Below are 12,286 nucleotides of genomic sequence, written 5' to 3' on the forward strand. Positions count from 1 at the left end.
CAGTGTTTTAGGAAAAATGTGTTACTTTTCTTATAATTAACCAACTTACCTAACTTTTTTAATTTAATCAAATTAGTTAAATGATTCTTAGATTAAAGACTAGAAGAGTAATAATAATTCAAAGCGCACGCGGACTGCATGCCCCTCGCATCTCGCGCTGCCCTCATAAACAAATCCGTTACGGTTGAAAATAACCAGAAAATATTCCGAATTTCCAATTTCCAATCCTTCTTGTTGTGCTGCCAAATAGTACTGTACCCACTCGATCCCCTTCCAGGACATTACAACTCATGGTAAATTATTAACTAAGCATTTGGCTATTCGCAACATCGAATCAAATTTGTCCCTCGATTCTGTGCTTCAAGGTATTTCGTGCTTTAATTTCTCCATTTCTCTATCACCAAGCTCACACGCCAAACTTCACTGTACTCCGTATCGGCCGATCATTGTCACCCGCGAAGCTCCAGCAATAAGAAATCAAGATATTTCTCAGTCCCCTGTATTTTAAGTCAAATCCTGGGATTTGGATTTTGGATACTCTGCGAAAATGGGGAGTTTGGGCGCGATTTTGAGGCATCCCGATGACTTCTACCCGCTTGTGAAGCTCAAAATGGCGGCCAGGCACGCAGAGAAGCAGATCCCTCCCGAGCCACACTGGGCTTTCTGCTATAGCATGCTTCACAAGGTGTCTCGTAGTTTTGGTCTCGTCATTCAGCAGCTCGGAACCGAGCTTCGCGACGCTGTAAGTTCCGTATCGCCTTTTATGGTGTGTTTTGAATTGTCTGAATGATTTTTTTTGTTTCTATGGTTCTGGCAAATCGTCAGTGAATGAAAAATAGAATGAGGATGGACTACTTCTTCTGTGAATCTTAATAGGTGAAGTTGAATTTGTTTTTTGGCTGCATATATAGGCGCTGGATCCTTTTTCGGTCTCAGCGCATATGGTTAAGGCAGATTTGCAGCCTTTGGCATTGGAATTTATTAATACGAGTTTAGGTTGACTTGATGCTTGAGCTAGAAAGGAATTCCTTGGATACTCCTCGAGTTCTTATTTCATATCATCAATTAATTCTACATTATTTCTTCTCTCTACATCACTAACGAATGGTTCTGAGTCTTGGTAGAAAACCTTCAACTGAAAACTACCAAATTCAGAAGGACCTGGCTAAGTTGAATTTGTGTTTTGGCTGCATATGTAGGCGCTGGATCCTTTTTCGGTCTCAGCGCATATGGTTAAGGCAGATTTGCAGCCTTTGGCATTGGCATTTATTAATACAAGTTTAGGTTGACTTGATGCTTGACCTCGAAAGGAATTCCTTGGATACTCCTCGAGTTCTTATTTTATATCATCAATTAACTCTACAATATTTCTTCTCTCTATATCACTAACGAATGGTTCTGAGTCTTGGTAGAAAACCTTCAACTGAAAACTACCAAATTCAGAAGGACCTGGCTAAGTTGAATTTGTTTTTTGGCTGCATATGTAGGCGCTGGATCCTTTTTCGGTCTCAGCGCATATGGTTAAGGCAGATTTGCAGCCTTTGGCATTGGCATTTATTAATACAAGTTTCGGTTGACTTGATGCTTGAGCTAGAAAGGAATTCCTTGGATACTCCTCGAGTTCTTATTTTATATCATCAATTAACTCTACAATATTTCTTCTCTCTATATCACTAACGAATGGTTCTGAGTCTTGGTAGAAAACCTTCAACTGAAAACTACCAAATTCAGAAAGACCTGGCTAAGATTTGGGACTATTTGAAAAATGATCAACGACGGGACTGGATGAAAGTATTCTTGCTAGAGTTGACCCTTTTATAGCATTTTTCATTTTACAAGTTGCTGATATTAGTGCTTTCCTTTGTTGAGAGGATTACTTTTGTTTTCTACCGAGCCTTTTCTCCTATTGATATTTTCCTGAAATGAATTGTTTATAACTCCAAAATCTCTGGCTTTGCAGGTTTGCATATTTTATTTGGTCCTTCGAGCCCTTGATACCGTTGGTTTGTTTCTACAGTCTTCAACCTTGAACTGTTCGTTATTGCTTCAACTTCTAATTTTGTCCTATATAATAAACTCGCATTATAGAAGCCAAAATTTGTTTAGTGCTTGTCGAATATCCAGGTTTGTGGTTTCTAATGGTTCTACTAGATATCAGGATATGTTTACTTGACAAACTGGTTGGTCTACGATCTATTATTCCTTTTTGTGTCAACTATATTTTGGTTAATTAACTGAGGTAAATAGAGACTATCGTTAGATGCTTTGAAACTTTCTGGCTTATGGCATCACAAATTATCTTTTCGAGGGCAATAAAGAACTCAAATCATAAATATGCAAACAATTATCAAATTACTCATGCACATTTTGATAAGATACCATATGAAATTATTATTATTTTTATTTTGCCTTGCATATAAGGAAAGTATGTCTATCCGAACATCTGAGGAAGTATAAATCTGCTACTAATTAGTGTTAGTCTATTTAGCATTTTGCTTATGGATGAATATACATGCGAATCACAATTTCTTTTTTTCCAATTTTGTTTGCCTAAGTAGGAATCAGATGATTTGTTTGCCTAAGTAGGAATTAGATGAAGAAAATAAATGGTTTTCATTGCAAAAAGAAAGTAAAGAGAAAACAAATGATGTCAAGTGTCTAATTTGAACCACACCTACCTAATATGGGAAACTTGTACTGAGACTGTTAGAAGAATTCTGATTGGCAATTTCTTTCCTCTTCCTTCTTACCTATCAACATTGCACCGTTCAATGTTTAAAACTGTGTTTTCACTAATCATATTTTTGCAACCTTTTTCTCTTGGCAGAGGACGATACTAGCATAGCTACAGATGTTAAGGTGCCAATATTAATAGCTTTTCATCATCACATATATGATCGTGATTGGCATTTTTCTTGTAAGTGTCTTGTTTTCACCTTTACTATTTCTTTTCATGCTGAGTTAGATGTCATCTGGCATGCCGTTTGTGCCCCCTTGCTGGAATTTTCCTATACGATACTTGTTCAACTTGACCACGCCAAACTTGTCCTGTTGAAATCTGGTTGAGAAGTTTAAATGTTTGACTCTTTCAATAGCACACATACCTCAAACCTTGTCTGGTGGTTTTCATGCTGACTCTAGTTTGTCTTTATGTAACTAGGTGGGACAAAGGAGTACAAAATCTTAATGGACCAGTTTCATCATGTTTCAACTGCATTTCTGGAACTTGGAAAGAAGTCAGTTTTTATCCTTGCATATTTCCTTCTATAGTAATTTTGTTAAGAAATTATTATAAAAGTTATTTATGGCCCTTTGCTTGTTAATAGCTCTACTTTTTAAGCTGAACCGGCCCTTGACAAGATACCAAAGCACCTCTAAGATCAAATAGTCAAAAGTTGAATCCCATCTGTCTCCAATTCTCTTAATTAAGATTCACTTGCAACCCCAAGGCATGGTTGGTTTGTGTTCTGTCCACATTTCAAGCTTTAAATGCTTGTGCGTGAGGGGGTGTGCTAGATATTATAACAAAATTTGTTCATGGCCCTTGGTAATTTCCATCCTTGATTTAATCAATATCATGCCCGCAGGCCTTATTTCCTATTTAATGCCTACTATTGTTTTATTGCCATGAGCATGCATTCAAATGCATGTTGCCTATTTCATGGATGAGTGAACTCATGAATCAACAACATATTTGATATTCTGTTCTTACCTTTCTCTTAATTTTTTCCCCTTGAGCATTAAGTTTACTTTAATTCTTTTTCCCCTAGAACATTGAGTTTACACTATACAGCAGAGCAGTCAGATTTTAAGTTTGGCCCTTTGAGTTTTTGTCCATGTGAACTATCATTATTTACCAACCATATTATAGATATTTTTCATTTGTTTTCTTCTACCTAAGAATTCTCCGCTTTTCCAATGAGTTTGTCTCTGAATTGGCCAGGTGGTCAACAACAAAATTGTTGGTTTTGACTCTGTGTTTGCAAAATTCTCTCATTTGTTATCCTGTTCTGTTTCTTAAAAAATATTTCATGACTCAGCTGGGGTTCCTGAGGATTTACTGTCAATGCAGTGCCTGCATTAACTTCGCTTATGCATATGTGTCATGAGATAGAATTGTCGGTGTGCATTCTTTTGAAAAATGACTAAACAATGAGAAATTACCTCTGCAGCTATCAGGAAGCAATTGAGGATATTACCAAAAGGATGGGAGCTGGAATGGCTAAATTTATTTGCAAAGAGGTTCACTATGCATCTCTTCTGTTCATCTTAGATTCTAGATATTTCATAAATATGCTAGATTAGTTCCACTTGATTAAGTCATCTCTTTGACTGGTATGATATTATATTCATTTTGCATTTTGCTATCTCCTTAAACCTGGCTGGAAGGATAAATATTAGTTAGTTTTAAATTTAGAGGAGATAACTTTTTTCCAAAATTTTGAGTTATCCCATCCCTCAACTCCCGTTCATAATTATAAGGAACTTTAAGTAATTACTCCCTCCGTTCCTTATTATAAGAGACAAATAACCAAAGTACGTTGATAAAAAAAACAGTTAAAATTAGTTAAGAACAATTAATGCGTAAAAAGTATAATTTTTTTTCAAAAATGCCCTCATTAATAAGGAGAGAGAGAGCATGAGAAAGAACAATTAAATTATTAAAAGAAAGAGAAGTGGGAGGGAGAGAGTGTGAGTTGGAGATAATAAATATGAGTAAAATAGGAAATCAACACAAAAAAGTAGAGACAACTTTTAAATGTCTCTTATATATAGGAACATGTCATAAGCATCAAATGTCTCTTATAATAAGAAACGGAGGGAGTACAACCTAATTCCAACATTTTGATTAATTAATACAACATTATTAAATTTAGTGTTTAGGCCTTCATACCCATGAACAAAGACCATATGGCCAAATTATGAGTGTTGATCCCCCTTCTTATTATTTTATACTTTTTCAAAATATTTGTTTCTAAGGTGACGGACGTATGGCTATCTAGTAGTTTCTACGTTTTGCTGCTAGTTTTTTTTGACCTTCAAACTTTCATATCAGGATTCAAGAGTTAGACCTCAATGAATGTCTAATAAAGAGAGTAAGGTAGCACCACATTTTGATATTTTCATGATAATTGCGTTATACTACTATTAGTGCATCTGTCATGTCTCTCGTGAGTTCAAATCCAGAAGCTTTATTCGAAACAAAATTTCCCTTCAGTCTAGATAGATGGTCTTGATTTACACCATGGGATTTCTCTCTACTTACAGGTGGAAACAGTCACGACTATGATGAATATTGTCACTATGTAGCAGGACTTGTTGGGATGGGTTTATCCAAGCTTTTCCATGCCTCCGGTTTGGAAGATTTGGCTCCAGATTACCTCTCTAATTCAATGGGTTTGTTCCTTCAGGTAGCATAAAGTGGAATGCAGACAAGCAACATTTTTACTGTTCTTTGCATGCTTTTCAATTGAGAACCTTCTCAAATTGCAGAAAACAAATATTATCCGAGATTACCTAGAAGATATCAATGAGATCCCAAAGTCACGCATGTTTTGGCCTCGGCAGATCTGGAGTAAATATGTTTTCAAACTTGAGGTTTGCATCTTTAAGAATTTTTTCTTACTCACCTTTCATTATCTATCTTTCACTCCATGATTCTTGGCTGAATTTGTATGAGTTGATGGATGTTATGATGGCAGAAACAACTTCGCTGTTCATTTTACTTGTATGCATATCATGTATTTTCCCCCCTTCTAAGTTGCACGTGTATAACTTTGTCTTTATCCAATTTAATTTTCTGGTCCAGGACTTGAAAGAAGAAGACAATTCTGTCAAGGCATTGCAATGCCTCAACGACATGGTCACCAATGCATTGACGCATGTTGAAGATTGCTTACTGTACATGTCTAACTTAAGAGACTTAGCTATATTTCGTTTTTGTGCTATTCCGCAGGTGCTGTTCTTTTCCTCAACGGCCTCTAGTTTAATTCTTAATTTCCACTGTCATCATTGATACAATGGTCATTTATTAATCATAAGCTAGGTTTTTGCTTCAATAGATGTTATGCTTATATGTCATCCTGTTCTATTGCCAAGTCCTGTGAGTAATGGCCTCATACTCAATGTCAAGTAAAATAATTTAAATTTTTGCAACAGTCGATGAGTTTCTTTAAAGTTTTGATTTTGCCAAAAAGATCTGATGATTCTAATATATACTTTACATGCTTTGGGTGTTTTTGCTACATGTCGTGATCAATGATATTTTGGTAAAAAAATCTCTATATGGCTCGATTAACTTGGTAAAATGGCAGATATTGAATGCCCATTGGTGAATTAAAAATTTTAATAGTATCCAAAATAAGATTTGATGTTCTTCCTGGTTGCTGTGATATAGAAACTAAAGACGCTAAGCTTCTCAGGTTCAGGTCTCGGATCCTGGACTCCTATTTTCAATTAAATGAAGTTTTAGTTCTTAATCTCTTCAGGCTTTGCTAAGTTTCAGTTCATTTCCTTGTTGGCTTCTACTTATATAATCTCCCCTGTTGTTTTTATGCACCATATCTTCCAAAATCCATGTCTGTAGCTGTAGTTATTTTTAAACTAATATTTGATTGGTGTAACTTGGCTGCTTGACATGTTCTGCAACAGATCATGGCCATTGGGACTCTTGCATTATGCTACAACAACATTGAAGTCTTCAGAGGTGTAGTTAAAATGAGGCGTGGTAAGATGATGTATCTTGAGATACTAAGTGCAAAGCATCTAAGCTTTAAGGAATGTTAGGCACAGAACTACTTTTAATGGAAATGTGTGTGGAAGTCACATGAATTTTGAATTGCTGCATGCAGCATTCAATACTAGCTCATTTGGCAAAAAGTAACTTGGCAAAATTTTCTAACGGGAAATTAGATATATTGTGCTAAACAATAGGATCATATATTGAGCAAACTCAATGTCGTTAAACTTGCTGCATTGGTGCTATTGGATTCTCTGGTTACAACTAATAGCACACACATGTTGCTTCGTCCTCTAGTAGAAGTTGTTATGGTAATTAAAGAGTGGTTTGGATGTGGCTTGTGATGGTTTCTAATTTTTCACTTCGTAAACACTGCTATAATCAAGATTTTTATTGGTTCCCACCTGTTTCTTGAGAGAAAATGTATAAGGCTACATATATAATGTGATAATGGTGTACTAAGTTGATAAAGCACTGTAGTGCCAGACAATCTATTTAGCTGACCTCACTTAATGGGATGTGGCTTGTTATTGTTTGTTTTCTTGTTTGTTGGATGTACTAAGTTGTTCTCATTATTATGTTTGTGTTTTATAGGTCTAACTGCCAAGGTGATTGATCGGACAAAGACAATGTCAGATGTCTATGGTGCTTTCTTTGACTTTTCTTGTATGTTAGAGTCCAAGGTATGCTGTATTTTAAAGTATGGTTACTCTTGCAAGTTTTACATAATTTGCTTATATTACTATTGTTTCACAGTTGGTAATGCTATCATTTATGTTAATAAAACACACATGAATATTGCGAAAATAAGATTTTGGGAATAAGAGTTGCTGATGCTGAGAAAGCCTTCTATACCCAGTGTCATTGAAATAATACACGTGTTAGTCCTCATTAGCCATGACAACCAATAAGCCATGGCTATTTTGAAATGTAAAACGAAAAAAAAAGAGAAATTGATCTTTAAATTTTAGTCTTTGATACTACCTCTGGTCCTAAATATAAGAGCTAATTGGCGATCCTAAAATATAAGACCTCAATTCACTTTATCTCTCAAATTTATAATGTGTTCTAAAAAATATCCCTATTGATTATAAGGTATTTTCACTTAGGTGTAGTTTCAATGTAAATGATTGAATAACGGTAATTTAAGAAAGTCAACACACATTTGTTACAAATAACTAACTTTCTTAATCTCTCCAAATTAGTTATCTAGCTTTTATATTAAAGACTAGAGGTAGTATTTTAGAAGACGAGTGAAACTTAAATGGTGTGAATAGGCTTTGGTTTGATTGTAGAGTCTTTCTGGTAGGATCCAAGATAGGTAAGAAAGGAAGAAAGAAAGAAGAAAACTTTTTTATTAAAAAAAGGAAATCAGAATGTAACTTCTCAAATTAATTAAGATGGAGGAAAATCTTTAGTTGAAGACGAGCAAAGATCTTAAACTCATACAACTAATAAAACCTAATGAGAATCTCCACTAATAAAAACAAAACATTGATTTTTTTTTACGATGATTTCTACATGCCCCTTCTTTCCATAGCCACTTACAGAAAGGAAGAGTTGAGTACCGGAAAGTTTGAAATGCAGATATTAGATTGTATTGTGGTCGTCTTTATTCTGTAGCACAATCCTCCATGGCACTAAAGCTATTTTTTAAGTTATTAAAGCTTTTCTTTCCAACTTAAAAAATCTATTATTTTTCTCTCATAGGTTGACAAAATGATCCCAATGCAAGAAAAACATTGAGCAGGGTAGAAGCTATACAAAAGGCTTGCAGAGAATCTGGTCTCCTAAGTAAAAGGCATGCAGATCATATCCATGTAGCTTCTGAGGTATGTTTCAGTTTCGCCAGTGATATTCTGACAGATTTTGCATTTATTTCACCAGGAAATCTTATATTGTGAAGAACGAGCCTGGATATAACTCAGCCACGGTAAATTTGTCTGCTTTTTTTTTTTTGGGTAGAACTTGATGCTACATTGGTAGAACCCGAATGGCTAGATAATTAAGTGAATTAAAAAAAAAAGCTGAAATACAATCTAGTAGAGGGTTGAGGCAAGAATCTCACTCTCAACTCACTAATAGTCGGGATAAAATCTACTAAAATTTACTTGAGCAAGGATCTCACGTAACTAGATTAGTAGTCAGAAGGAGAATCTCCAAATTACTGAATAAATATTTATTCTCTCCTAAAAAGATGCAAACAGACTCCACTACTCCAGTCTCCCTATTTCTTCTCTGGTGCGTTAATGTGCTGACTGGAGTCCTATCATACATATGTAATTATGTACTGATTTTTGAGTGTTTCTGCAGTTTCTGATACTCATTCTCACACTGGCTCTCATTTCGCATATCTCTCCGCCAACCGTGATAACTGATGTAAGTTAGGGTAAATTATATCTAAGGCCCAAGATTTGGCTCCGCATAAGTTGTCACTCTGGTTTCAAATGTTCCATTCAACCCCTTAATTAGTTTCTTCAATTATTAGTATGTTATTTTCATTCCCAGTGGTAGTATGGAATAAATGATTTCATAAATATTAAAATGTTTTATTAATGAAAGTATATTTTACTTGTATCTCAAATGGTCGTTTTTTGATAATGCAAATGAAAAATTGTTCTAATATTTTTCGTAACTAATTAAAATTTAAACGTAAAAACGAAACATCGTGGGGGATTAAGTGATTTGGCAACAAACTGCAGGTACGGAATGAAACCAGGGGAGAACAGTAATTTGTCTTGTCCAATTCCTCTAATTTTTGTGTTTTTGCCCCTTCCAGCTAGCGTGAGATAGCAATGTTACAGTGCTGGGTTGATTTATTATCCATAATGTGGATGTTCAAGATCATAAGGAGGATGGCTGGTGTGGTTGTGCTATATTTTGTGCGGAAGAGGTGACGTGTCCAGGAAGCAGATGTGGTTGCTGTGTCAGGCTGTAGCTTCCTGCGTTGTATTTTTGCTTTACCCTACTGCCACCCATAGAATTGTCGTTTACATGGCGCACTGTTATTGGCTGTTACACACAATAACAGTAATCAAATTGCCACCGGTGAACCTTTATTGTGGAAATGACTGTTAATTTGTGGTTGGGTACTTGGCCATAAAGCCATCAAAAGATTTGGGATTATAAGAAGCCATGATGTTAAGAAGTAGAAAGGATTTTCTTTCTGCTTATATGAAAATATGTTGGTGTTCATTATATCCTTATTATCATTATATCTCCATGAAAATATGTTGATATTCATTATATCTATTATTTTTTAGTAACTTTACAGAGTTTATGGAATAGCAGTAGAAAAAACTCCCCAATTTTTGTACCTGCTCTGGAATCTGATTGTTAGAAGAAAAACTTTCAATTTGCATGAATTTCTTGGCTTGCTGTAAAGGCGAGCCTCTGGAAAATTCTCTTGGATACACGATTCGAAGAGGGAAAAATTCTATACAACGGAATAACTATAAATAAAAGAGCAAATGCATTCCATAGAAACTGCTGATGAGAAAAAAGTCGGCATCTACATAACAAATCAATACGTTCTACGCTAAAATGACCCTTTTACCCACGGCCCGAAAAACACACGCTCAAAATTTACGGGGCAAGAAGCCAACCCAATAACAGAAGTTAGAATAGTACAGCCACCTTGCTTGCAAGAACCCTTTCCCTTCTCTCAATGTAACCAAAAGGAAACCAACCTGCTTTACCTTTGCACTCACCCTCAGCCCACCCATTGCTTGTTACTGTTGATACCAAAATAAGCATATTACGACCAATTTGAAATGCAGAAGGATTGTCAAGGTAAAGTGATCTGTTTCTACCCGAGAAAAGGTTCATTAATGTTTTAGAGGGTCTGATCAATTTTTTCACCCAGACTCAGCAATTCCCAGATTTTATCCAAATCTACAATCTCTCCATATTAGTGTGAGGGCCCTCTTCCTAGCACATTCAGGATTGTAGCCCCCGAGTCCTCCCCAGAAAAACTACACCAAGCAGTTATTTAATAAGAGATACCAACCCTTAGAGAACCCTGACGGATCCCAAAATTTTATGGTTGGGTAACACCAAAACATTTCAGGACAGATACACTCTGCCCTTTTTGGAATTAAAAAAAAAAAAAAGCTACAGAAAGATACTAACCTTCCGAACAACAACATAATCACCAACTGACAGATTTAACTCCACATCAGACACAGCATTGTATGGAAACATAGCCTGCAAGAGTAAAAAACACAACAGAAAGAAAAACCAGTCACCTTTGCGAATCAGTAAATATATGCACCAGATGTAATCTCCAACTAACCTCTCCTAAGAAGTAACCCATGCTATCTGTTGATCCATCGGGTGTTTGAGGAGCATAGACACCATTTGCTTCTTCATATGATGGGGGTGGAGGCATGCTGTCTTCCATGCTAGGAGCAGAAGGGGCTTCAATACGCTGCCGTTCTGATATCATCTATCATTAATATACATATAACAGATAATCATGTGTTGATACCAAAAGAAATTGTGGCCCAACTGTTTGATTGCAAGTTTAACTTTGCTAGGGAGAATAGAATGATAAAAAGGCCAAGAGTTGTGATTACTTACCTCTCCCTCAAGCTGATGATCAAGTATTTGGAGGACTCTGTGGTGATAGGCACGCTCTGCTTCAACCTTCATGATAAGAAAAAAAATGCTGGATTTAGTTGTGATTTATTTTTACTTCGGATGAAAAATTCATTAACAATGAATACATTTCCATCAAATGGTACCATTATATTACCATAGCTATAAGACGCTGAAGGGTCAGTCGCTGTTGCTGAGCTTCAACAGCAGCCATAGCGGCAGCTGCTTCCTTCCCCAGTATGGCCACGTTTGACTTCAGATCTTGAAGTTTTGCTTCAGCTGCTTCCAATTTCATGGTATTCTCAGCATTGCCTGGAGTTTCTCTCACTTTAGCCTGACGTTTGGAAACTTCAATTGCCTGCCAAGATTCAAAGGATAGTGTAATTACATGTCAAAGGAGAAGAAAAAAAACTAAATGAACAATTATTTTTGACCTAACCAGTATATAAAACCGTGAATTCGCATGTCCTTAAGCACCGGAGAAGTTAAAAGATATTTTTTCAATGCAAATTCAGATTCCTGGATACCTGGGCTTCAGCTTCCTGTCGCATTCTGTCATAACGTTGAGCAAGATGCCGAGCATCCTCCAAGGGAGCCCACCACCATTGCTCTAAGGGGCTCTGCAAACCTAATCATGGAGCAAGATGTTGATCAATGAATTATGAGGCCTAACATATAAGATGACAAACTGCATATATTAACAACACAAGTGAGCACATAATATCGTAAGAAAGTCAAGCTTCTCTGGGTATAAAGAAGAATTGGATCAAGGGTGCAAGTAGTCTCCATATTCTTTTCCATTTGATAATGTTTAAAAAATCTTTAAAGCAAATTTTAAACCCTATCACACCAATGACAAGGGTCAAAAAGAATATATAATAGTTCCTGGTTTGTAGTTTCTTAGCAGAATAGGAAAATACAATATTACTGATGAAGGGAGACGAGAAT

General features: G+C 35.9%; 2 pseudogenes; one reads left to right on the plus strand and one right to left on the minus strand.

Annotated features, from left to right (window-relative positions):
- Positions 1–221: 221 nt before the first annotated feature.
- Positions 222–9,599, plus strand: LOC114725594 (squalene synthase-like; annotated as a pseudogene).
- Positions 9,600–10,076: 477 nt separating this feature from the next.
- LOC114725597 (SH3 domain-containing protein 2-like) lies at positions 10,077–11,966 on the minus strand (annotated as a pseudogene).
- Positions 11,967–12,286: the final 320 nt, after the last annotated feature.

This window comes from Neltuma alba, unplaced genomic scaffold (assembly GCF_004799145.2).
Source record: "Neltuma alba isolate B1F8T4 unplaced genomic scaffold, ASM479914v2 tig00012256_pilon, whole genome shotgun sequence".
In the NCBI taxonomy this organism is placed as follows: Eukaryota; Viridiplantae; Streptophyta; class Magnoliopsida; order Fabales; family Fabaceae; genus Neltuma; species Neltuma alba.